Below are 9,628 nucleotides of genomic sequence, written 5' to 3'. Positions count from 1 at the left end.
TCTGTTCTCACTGCAGTCTAGGGGTCTAGGCTGATTTTCTATGCCATCTTCTCTCTCCAACCTTGTGACTGAGTCTTATCCTCTGGTGACAAGACTGGTAACATGCTACAGTAGGAGTCAGAACTGCTACTATCGTGAGAAAGAAGGTGAGTAAAAATAAAGGAATAAGCGATGCCGGTAAGAAGCAACGGTCACAATCTGCACTGGACCAAAATAGGCCCTCTGAGTGCAGGTGACAGTTGTGTGGCTTGGGCAGTTTGTGGGGCCTCTGGCAGTGGGACCAGGATTTATCCCCAGTGCATGAACAGGCTTTTTGGAGCCCATTCCCTATGGAGGGATGCCATGCTCAGCCTTGATGCAGGGGGGAGGGCTTGGTCCTGCCTCAATTTGATATGCCAGACTTTGCTGATTCCTCACAGGAGGCCTTATCCTCTCTGAGCAGTGGATGGAGGTAGGGGGGAAGAGGATGAGTGGGAGGAGGGGAGGGAGGGGCAACTGTGGCTGGTATGTAAAATGAGAAAAACTTTTAAATAAATAAAAGAATAAAGTTATACAAATAAGAGGAAATAAAAAAATCAATGGTCAATTGAGTGGCTGATCAACTTCAGGTTCAGTTCAACATCAGCGACTCATTCAAAACTGGGAGCCAAGGAAAGAATAGCTGTGAAGGAGAAAAGAGAGCCATGACAGTCTATGCCTTTTAAAGAATTCCATGCCAGAACAAGGCAGAAAAGGATTTTTCTTGATATTTTTTTTAAGCTATGCATTTCTTCATGTGTTTCTTTGAATTTTTCTAAATCGGGTTATTTACTTTCTTCCTGTTGTGTTGTATTCATCCCACAGCAGGGTAGGAAAACTCCACAACGTTTGGCCGGTCCTCCACACCATGAGAAGGAACCCATATCCTACACTGCCTTGGTAACCAAGAACCAGAGATGAAACAGCCCAGAGACCTAGGGTAAAAAAAAAAACACTACTGGTCTGTGTGTGTGTGTGTGTGTGTGTGTGTGTGTGTGTGTGTGTGTGTGTGTGTGTGTAGTGATTCCTAATCATATTCTGCTATACTCATATCAGAGAGGCTTCCTCTGGCAGCAGATGAGAACAGATGCAGAGACCCCACAGTCGGACATTATGTGAATAGAGTATAAATAGGAGATCTTCATCAAATCTCTCCCTTTAGAGCTCAGGGTACCCTTGGAAGAGGCAGTGGAAAGATTGTAAGAGCCGTAGGGGATGGAGGACACCAGGAGAACAAGGCCTTCTACATCAAATGAGCGAGGAATGTATGAACTCACAGAGACTGAAGCAGCAGGCACAGGGCTTACATGGGTCTTCACAAGGTCCTCTGCATATATATTGTAGCTATTAGCTTAATATTTTTATGGGACTCCTGACTGTTAGAATGAGTGTGAGTCTAACACGTTTGCCTGCTCTTAGGACTTTTCTCCTCCTGTTGGATTGCCATGTCCAATGTCAATAAGAAAGTTTTTACTTCATCTTTTTATATTTTATTTGTCGTGGTTGGTTGTTATCTCTTAGGAGCCTGTTTTTTTCTAATGAGAGACAGAAAAGGTGTGGATCCGTAGGGGAGAGGAGGTGGAGAGGAACTGAGAGAAGTAAAGGGAGGGTAAACTATCATCAGGATGTATTATAAGAAAACATAATCTATTTTTAATAGAGGGAAAACTTCTGAGCCGTCCTCACCTGTATGCACTTACGTCACTCTAAGATAGTAGAACATGAATGAAACCAGCATAGTGAGCCCTGAGGTTTAGCTACCAAGAAATCTACCAGTACTGCTCAATAGCATCTCCTTAACAGTAGGGTCAGAATTCAAAGAAAACAACAAGAGTTGTTCTTAAGCCTTCCTTGTTCACAGGCAAAGTTTATTGACCTAGCCATGACTGACATCACATGTGTTCCTGGAGATAGATGAAACACCAGGCGAACAGCTCAGTGCTCTCTGGAAGTGTTTAGCAAAAAGATTTTGGAGTATTTGAGTCTGAGTATACTAAACGTTTATTATTCTTGAATATTTTGGTTTCAATAGAAAGACACTAAATTAAAATTGACAGAGCCAATTAAAATGGGGGCCTTTTTACTGTTTTAGAGAATTGTAAATTCAGAGGAAGACTGTTGAGTGCACAGGAATGGACCACTGGCTTGGCTGAATGCAGAGGCTCAAATGATGTCACCAGGGTCTGCTCTACCTCACAATCTACAATTAGCATTACAGAGAGAGGTCCCAGCATATCCAACAGCACATCTTCCTTGTTAACTAGCAACACAATGAAAGGACTTATTTCTTTTTTTTAATATTTATTTCAATTTTTTTATTAAGAAACTTTTTTCATTCATTTTACAGACCAATCAAAGATCCCCCTCTTCCCTCCTCCCACCCCTCAAGCCTCCCCTTCCCAACCTACCCCCAAATCCCCCCAAGAAGGCAAGGGCCTCCCATAGGGAGGCACAACCAGTAGAGGCAAGCCCAATCCCTTCCCCCTGCCTCAAGGCTGCATCATAGGTAGTGGGCTCCAAAAAGTCTGCTCATGCACCAAGGGTGGATTCTGATCCTACCACCAGGGGGGCCCCCAAGCAGATCAAGCTACACAACTGTCTCATAGTGCAGAGGGCCTAGTCCAGTCCCATGCCAGCTCCACTGGCATTATTCCAACTTCCATGAGGTCCCACTAGTTTGGTTTGGTTGTCCCTGCAGGTTTTCCCATCAGGAGCCTGATGAACTTGCTCATAGAATCCCTCTTCTCTCTCCTTGACTGGACTTCTGGAGCCCTGCCTGGTGTTTGGTTGTGGATCTCTGTATCTGCTTCCATCAGTTACTGGAGAAAGGCTCTATGATGACAGTTAGAGTATTCACTGGTCTGATTCCTGGGGTAAGCCAATTCAATTCAGGCACCCTCTCCACTATTTCTAGTTGTCCAAGCTTGGGGATTCCTGGCAACTTCCCTAGCACCCAGTTTCTCTATCCACATGATATCTCCCTCTGCCATGGTATCTCTTTCATTGCTTTCCCACTCCATCCCTGTTCCACCTCAACCATCTCATTCCCTTAAGTTCTCATCCCCTCTCCCCCCCTACCCTCCATTGCCCATCCCTCATCCCCAGTTTACTCATGGAGATCTCATCTATTTCCCCTTCCTAGAGCAATCCATGCTGTAGCAGGAACCTTAAAAGTTCTTATTAATAAAATCAAACCTGAGGCCAGTTACTGGGGTGAATGCTAGAAGATCAGAGAAGCAGAACAAGCCACAGCTACCTCATCTCATCAGTTCCTCAGCTAATCCTGTTTCCTCAGACTGGAAGCCTCTTAGTCCTTATCCAAATGAAGTTCAGCTGAACTGCTGCTTGAAAGCCTGAAAGCTTAACCAGCCAAATGCTTCTAGTTTCTGGTCCTCACGCCTTATATACCTTTCTGCTTTCTACCATCACTTCCTGGGATTAAAGGCTTGCTTTCTGGGATTAAAGGCATGAGTCACCATGCTTGGCTGTATCCTTGAACACATGGATTTCTGCCTCTGGAATGCTAGGATTAAAGGCGTGTGCTACCACTGCCTAACCTTTATGTTTAATATTGTGGCTGTTCTCTTCTCTGACCCCAGATAAGTTTATTAGCATGCACAATATTTTGGGGAACACAATACCACCACACCATGCATTCATCTTTGGGTCTTCCTTGTTAGCTAGCTTCTCTGGAGTTGTGGGTTATTGCCTGGTTTTTCTTTGCTTTACATCTAGTATCCACTCATCAGTGAGTACATACCATGTTTGTCCTTCTGAGTCTGGGTTACCTCACTCAGGATGATATTTTCTAGTTCCATCCATTTGCCTGCAAATTTCATGATGTCATTGTTTTCTCTGCTGAGTAGTACTCCATTGTGTATATGTACCATATTTCTTTATCCATTCTTTGGTTGAGGGGCATCTAGGTTGTTTCCAGGCTCTGGCTATTACAAATAATGCTGCTATGAACATAGTTGAGCATGTGTCCTTGTGGTATGATTGAGCATTCCTTGGGTATATGCCCAAGAGTGGTATACCTGGGTCTTGAGGATTGATTCCCCGTTTTCTGAGAAACGGCCACACTGATTTCCAAAGTGGCTGTACAAGTTTGCACTCCCATCAACAGTGGAGGGATCCTCTCCACTTGCTCTGTATCCTCTCCAACAGAAGCTGTCTGCAGGGCTTTTGTTCTTAGCCATTCTGACAGGTATATGATGGTATCTAAGAGTCATTTTGATTTGCATCTTCCTGATGACTAAGGATGCTGAGCAACTCCTTAAATGTCTTTCGGTCTTCTGAAATTTGAGAATTCTCTGTTTAGCTCTATAACCCTTTTTTAAATTGGATTGTTCCTTATGATGATGTCTAGTTTCTTGAGTTCTTTATATATTTTGGAGATCAGCCCTCTGTCAGATGTGGGTTTGATGAAAATCTTCTCCCATTCTGTAGGCTGTTGTTTTGTCTTATTTACTGTGTCCTTTGCCTTACAGAAACTTCTCAGTTTCAGGAGGTCCCATTTATTAATTATTGTTCTCTATGTCTGTGCTACTGGTGTTATATTTAGGAAATGGTCTCCTGTGCCACTGCATTCAAGATTATTTCCTACTTTCTCTTCTCTCAGGTTCAGTATTTTATATTGAGGTCTTTGATCCACTTGGACTTGAGTTTTGTGCATGGTGACAGATATGAATCTATTTGCAATCTTCTACATGTTGAGGTCCAGTTATGCCAGCACCATTTGTTGATGATGGAAAGGTCTTATTTCTATTCTCTGCTTTAATGAAAGTATCAGATATGATTTCCAGCACCCCAAGTTGGACCTTTTGTTGATCCTGGTCAGTGTCTTGAACTATGATGAATTCCTGAGTCCTGCTCAATACCCTGACCCTTCCTCTTGAAGCTGAGTCAGATTTATATGAGGTTAAATAGGTGGAGGACTACTTTCCCAAGGAAAGATAGTATATACTTATGAAAGCTGAGAAGGATTTGAATGCGAAAAATACAAAAGGTGTTCAAAATTGAGATGTACATAGGAAATAGATATGGCATGGCACACTACTGTGAGATGACCAATACTTCTCTGTATCATGTGTGATGTTGTCATGAGATCTGGAAACCCATCCTACCTACTCAAAACTAAAACCCAGTGACTCCACGGACCAGTGTTAGGAAGCATGAAACTGGCTTTGGGAATTGGATAGAGGGAACAGAATTCTGTTGCTTAGTTTCCTTTTACTTCATGTGTTATTTAGAGTTTCTCCTGACATTTCATTTACTTCACCCAGTGAAATAGTAAATGTGATTCCCTGGACCCATGCTTCCACCGGTTCACAAAAGTGAAAAGGAATTACCATTTCATTGTCACTTCTAGCTTGAACAGTCAATATAAACAACATCATTCCAGCTCCCTTCAATCTTTACTTTTTACTGATGAGGTATGGGAGCCCACAAAGATTCCAACTTGTGGTTGTTTCCATTTTGACTCAAGGTCAGAGAGTCAAAGTTTATGTTGCTCTCCAATGCTGCATAATAGGATGTTTTGGCCAAAGGCATGGATACCAGGTGTCTTTTGATTCAAGGCCTAATTACAAGAAGGCATGGTTACCAGGTGTTTAGAGAATTAAGAAAGGTTCTACACTTGTTTGTGCTTTGTACTTTGATCCTGAAAGGGGGAGGTCTTTTGCCTCTCCCCTTGCTAGTGTATAAAAATCCGACTACGAATAAACTCAAGGTGACTGGGTATTAACCCAGGGTCCTCCCGAAGCTATCCTGTGTCTCTATCTTTTTCTCTGTCTATGTCTATATTTTTCCTCTCTAGCATTTCTCAATTCCTCACTTCCACCTTCAAGGACTGTTCTACAGGTCAGGGCTGGATGCAAGTCTATTCCTAGAAATCTGAGCATTTGCCAGACAGTGCTAATATTCACAGCACTGACTCTCATACTAGTTGTATTATAGATATATTTGACAATCTGAAGGGAACCTTATGACTCCATGCAAGAATAATGGCTTTATGTTTTGAAAATAGAGTATATAAATTACAAAGGAAAACTATTTTTATAGAATCAATTAGCAGCATATTTAAAAAAGAACAATGATATAATAAAATATTTTCTTTATTAATAATTTTTTTAATATTTAAGAAGTGTCAGCAGGCATAATAATTTCTTCATGCAATTTTCAGACTATAATAATCACACATGTGTTTGCCTTGTATATGATGTTATATAAAAATCTGTGATTATGGTTAACTTTAAAATTACCATGCTTTCTTCAATAGGTCAAGTTATCTCTCGACATAATCCTGGCTCTTGGAATTCTCTATGTAGACAAGAATGGCCTCAAACTCACAAACTCACAAAAAACTCTGCTTCTCCCTCCAGAGTGCTGTTTAAAAATATCGACCACCAAGCATGGTCTATGTGAAGTCAAGTTTTAATCAAATTTGGCATTTTAGTTTAGAATTAGTGATTAAGGTAATAATTTTTTCAGCTTATTACTCTGTCCCTCCGAATCTCTGGCTGGATCACACCAGGACCATAGCTGTTCAACTCACAGAAACTGGAGTTTGAGAAAGTCTGTATTAGTCTGATTTCTCTAGCAGAATAGAATATACACATAATTTATTAAGTTAGTGCACATACTATGCAATTGTAACAACAGCAGAATCACTCCTGAGAGCCTGAGAAGCTAGTTGTCATTCATTCCAAAAGGCTGGGTGTCCCAGCAGTCCCAGTCTGGCACTGAAAATCTGGAAGTTTCCTGTTGAGCTACAGTGATGGAAACCTAGAAACACTGGTTCTGTTATCAGCAAACAAATCAACAGCAACAGGCTAAATTAACTCTGTGACAAGAGGGAAGGCCGATCAAGTAAAGGGAAATAATCTTCCTTCAGCCATGCCCTTTTTTATCTGGACTTCCATGAGAAGGTGCTGCCCACATTTGAGCTGAGTCTTTCTACATCAATTAAAGCAATTAGAATAATTTCTCAATTGAGATTCCTTACAGGTGGTTATAATTTGTGGCAAGTTGACATTAAAACCAACCATTGCAGAACACTAAGAAAAAGATGAATGTCAGAAGCCATGGGAGCAGGTCAAGAGTCATTTTCTCTCCTCGTCTTTCATATTTTTCCCTTAGTACAGGAGATCTCTCTCTCTCTCTCTCTCTCTCTCTCTCTCTCTCTCTCTCTCTCTCTCTCTCTCTCTCTCTCTCTCATTTGTGATACTACGTATTAAACTTAGACCTCCTGCAATCTAGGCAAGCATTTTGCCCTTCAGTTAGCTCCTTATCCCTTTTGTACTTTGTATTTTCATAGGGTAGTTAGTCTTTACCTGGACATTTACACTGAAACATCCTTTCATTTAAATAATTTCATAGACTAGACCAGGTGCTTAGTGATAGTGTGTCTGCTGGGTATGTTCAATGCCCTATTTCTGACCTCTAGGACAAAAATATATTAAAGATCCAGTTTCCTTAATGTTATAGTATCCACAGTTCTGGGAAAGACTGTGTTATGAATCTTTCACTGGGATAGCTATTTCCATTTTGTGTTATCTAGAAATGAAATGAACTGTGATATTATCCTTTGAGTCAGTCAAAAATCTCTAATTCAAGGATCCAAATGACTTTTCTTTTTTTTTTAAGTTTTGAGATTATAATACATTTAGTTCATTTCTCTCTTCCATTTCTTCTGTCCAGACTCTCCTATATGTCCCTCCTTCCTCTCTTTCAAAATCATGGCCTCTGCCTTTTTTTTCATTAATATTTGTTACATGTATATTTGTATATGTATATACATGATATTTCTAAACATGACCTGCTCAGTCTGTGTAATGTTACTTGTGTGTATGTTTTCATGGCTGGGTGTTTGGTATTGGATAACCGGTGGGTCCGCTCTTCCCTAGAGAAGACTGTTTCTCCCATTCTCAGCATTCCTTAGTTGCCTGTGGTTTTTGTGTAGGTTGGGCCCCTATGGTCTTTTCTCCCATCCACTTCGGCATGTTTATTGTTGTCTTTTTCAAATATATTCATTTTTCCTTTCACTTTTTAAAGCTATTTACGACTCAAGTCTTCTTGAGCTGTTCTTAAAGGAATCAAAATAAATGTCAAAGTTTGGGAGAGACTTTTTTTAGAGAATAAAAGATACACCACTGTGGAGGACAATCCTGACCAGGCTTATGCCCCATGAGTCATGCAGGAATGGATGAAGGCCACCTGGCCATCTAACCTTGCAACTTTTGGGTCTTTTCCTCAGCTTTTGAACAGATTTCAACACAAAAGCATTTAGCAAAACAGGAGACTCACTATTGTGAACTCAGGTGAAGTCAAAGACAAAATATCAGATGCGAGGAAAACTGAGTAATGATTATGAGCCTGACATCATGGAATGGATTTTACAGATATCGTCTCACTTAGAACTGCTCCTGACTCATGAAATAGCTATTATTGCTTCCATTTTACAGGAGAGAAAATTCTGAGAAGGTGAGTAATTTATTGGCCATCACATAGTAATGAGCAAGAGATGCCCAGATGCCTAACTATAAACCTTGGATCTGCCTTTTCTGCTGTAAATCCTTTCAAAAGGGTGGTGGGGGCACTTGTTCACTCAGTCACTCTGTGTGTCCATTGGCTGGCTTCCCTGGGCTCCAGGAAATGTGCCAATGGAAGAAAAAAAAGTAAGAAATCATGAAAAACCTAGGAATCAACCTTATATGACCCCCCCAGCATATGTCCTAACTTGTTTTTCTCGAAGAAAACTGTTAAAATAGTTATGAAGTAGCCAGTACAAAAGTCTAGAATTTTTCCACATCCTCACTTGAATTGTATGCACTTTTGAAAAGGATGACCCTAATCATTGGCTTACAGTGAGATCAGAAAAGAATTATCTACTGCATCTCTAGCACCACACTGGGAGTCATAATGGGAAACATATGTAAAGGTATCAATTTTCACAAAACAAACGTTTGTCAGCAGGGAGTGGCAAAGAGAGAGAACTTAAGGTTAGTTTGTTGAACCCCAGATGGATGGAGCAATGTATAAATGAGCATAAGGCTAGATTGTGACCAGCTAGGGCATATTGGCACCTTCTCAAATTAATCCAGACATTTAGACCTTCAAAGGGGGTCACTAGTTTGGTGTTTTGTTTGTGTTTGTGTTTTTTTTTTTTTACTGTGGCAACAATTCACAAATCAATCTGATCACTGAAAATGATTGATTAGCACCTTTTGTGAAATATATTGCAAACAGCAGTGCTAGTTGTGGGAGATAAAATTGTGGGTAGATCTTCTTTTAATGTGAATTTTGGCTCAGTTATAAACAGATCTCCTGCCCAGCTTTATCCCATTTAGTATTCTATGGGCAGCAAAATACTTAAGACTGACAAAATATCCAGTCTGTAACCTCTATTGGAAAGGCTTGATTACAATAAAATTACACAAAAATGTGTCACTAGAAGACATTGGACAGACATAAAATCTAACCTTTTGAGCTGAAGAATACTTAATATTCTCTTCATGATCATGCATGGGGAAGTTCTTTGCTATGGAATAGCTATTTTCCTGTTAAGCAGACTATTTCATCAATGATTTATTCACACAATGTAATAGGT

The 9,628-nt window shown here is 40.5% G+C and overlaps 1 long non-coding RNA gene across 1 annotated transcript; it reads left to right on the top strand.

The window, feature by feature from the left end:
* Positions 1–220: 220 nt before the first annotated feature.
* LOC131904582 (uncharacterized) lies at positions 221–8,441 on the top strand. The gene is made up of 3 exons (XR_009377765.1): positions 221–451; positions 844–958; positions 8,276–8,441. It is a non-coding gene; the product is annotated as an uncharacterized LOC131904582 (long non-coding RNA).
* The last annotated feature ends 1,187 nt before the right edge of the window (positions 8,442–9,628 follow it).

This window comes from Peromyscus eremicus, chromosome 2 (assembly GCF_949786415.1).
Source record: "Peromyscus eremicus chromosome 2, PerEre_H2_v1, whole genome shotgun sequence".
Classification (NCBI taxonomy): Eukaryota; Metazoa; Chordata; class Mammalia; order Rodentia; family Cricetidae; genus Peromyscus; species Peromyscus eremicus.
The sequence above is the reverse complement of the archived record's forward strand: the minus strand, read 5'-3'. Positions and strand labels throughout refer to the sequence as shown.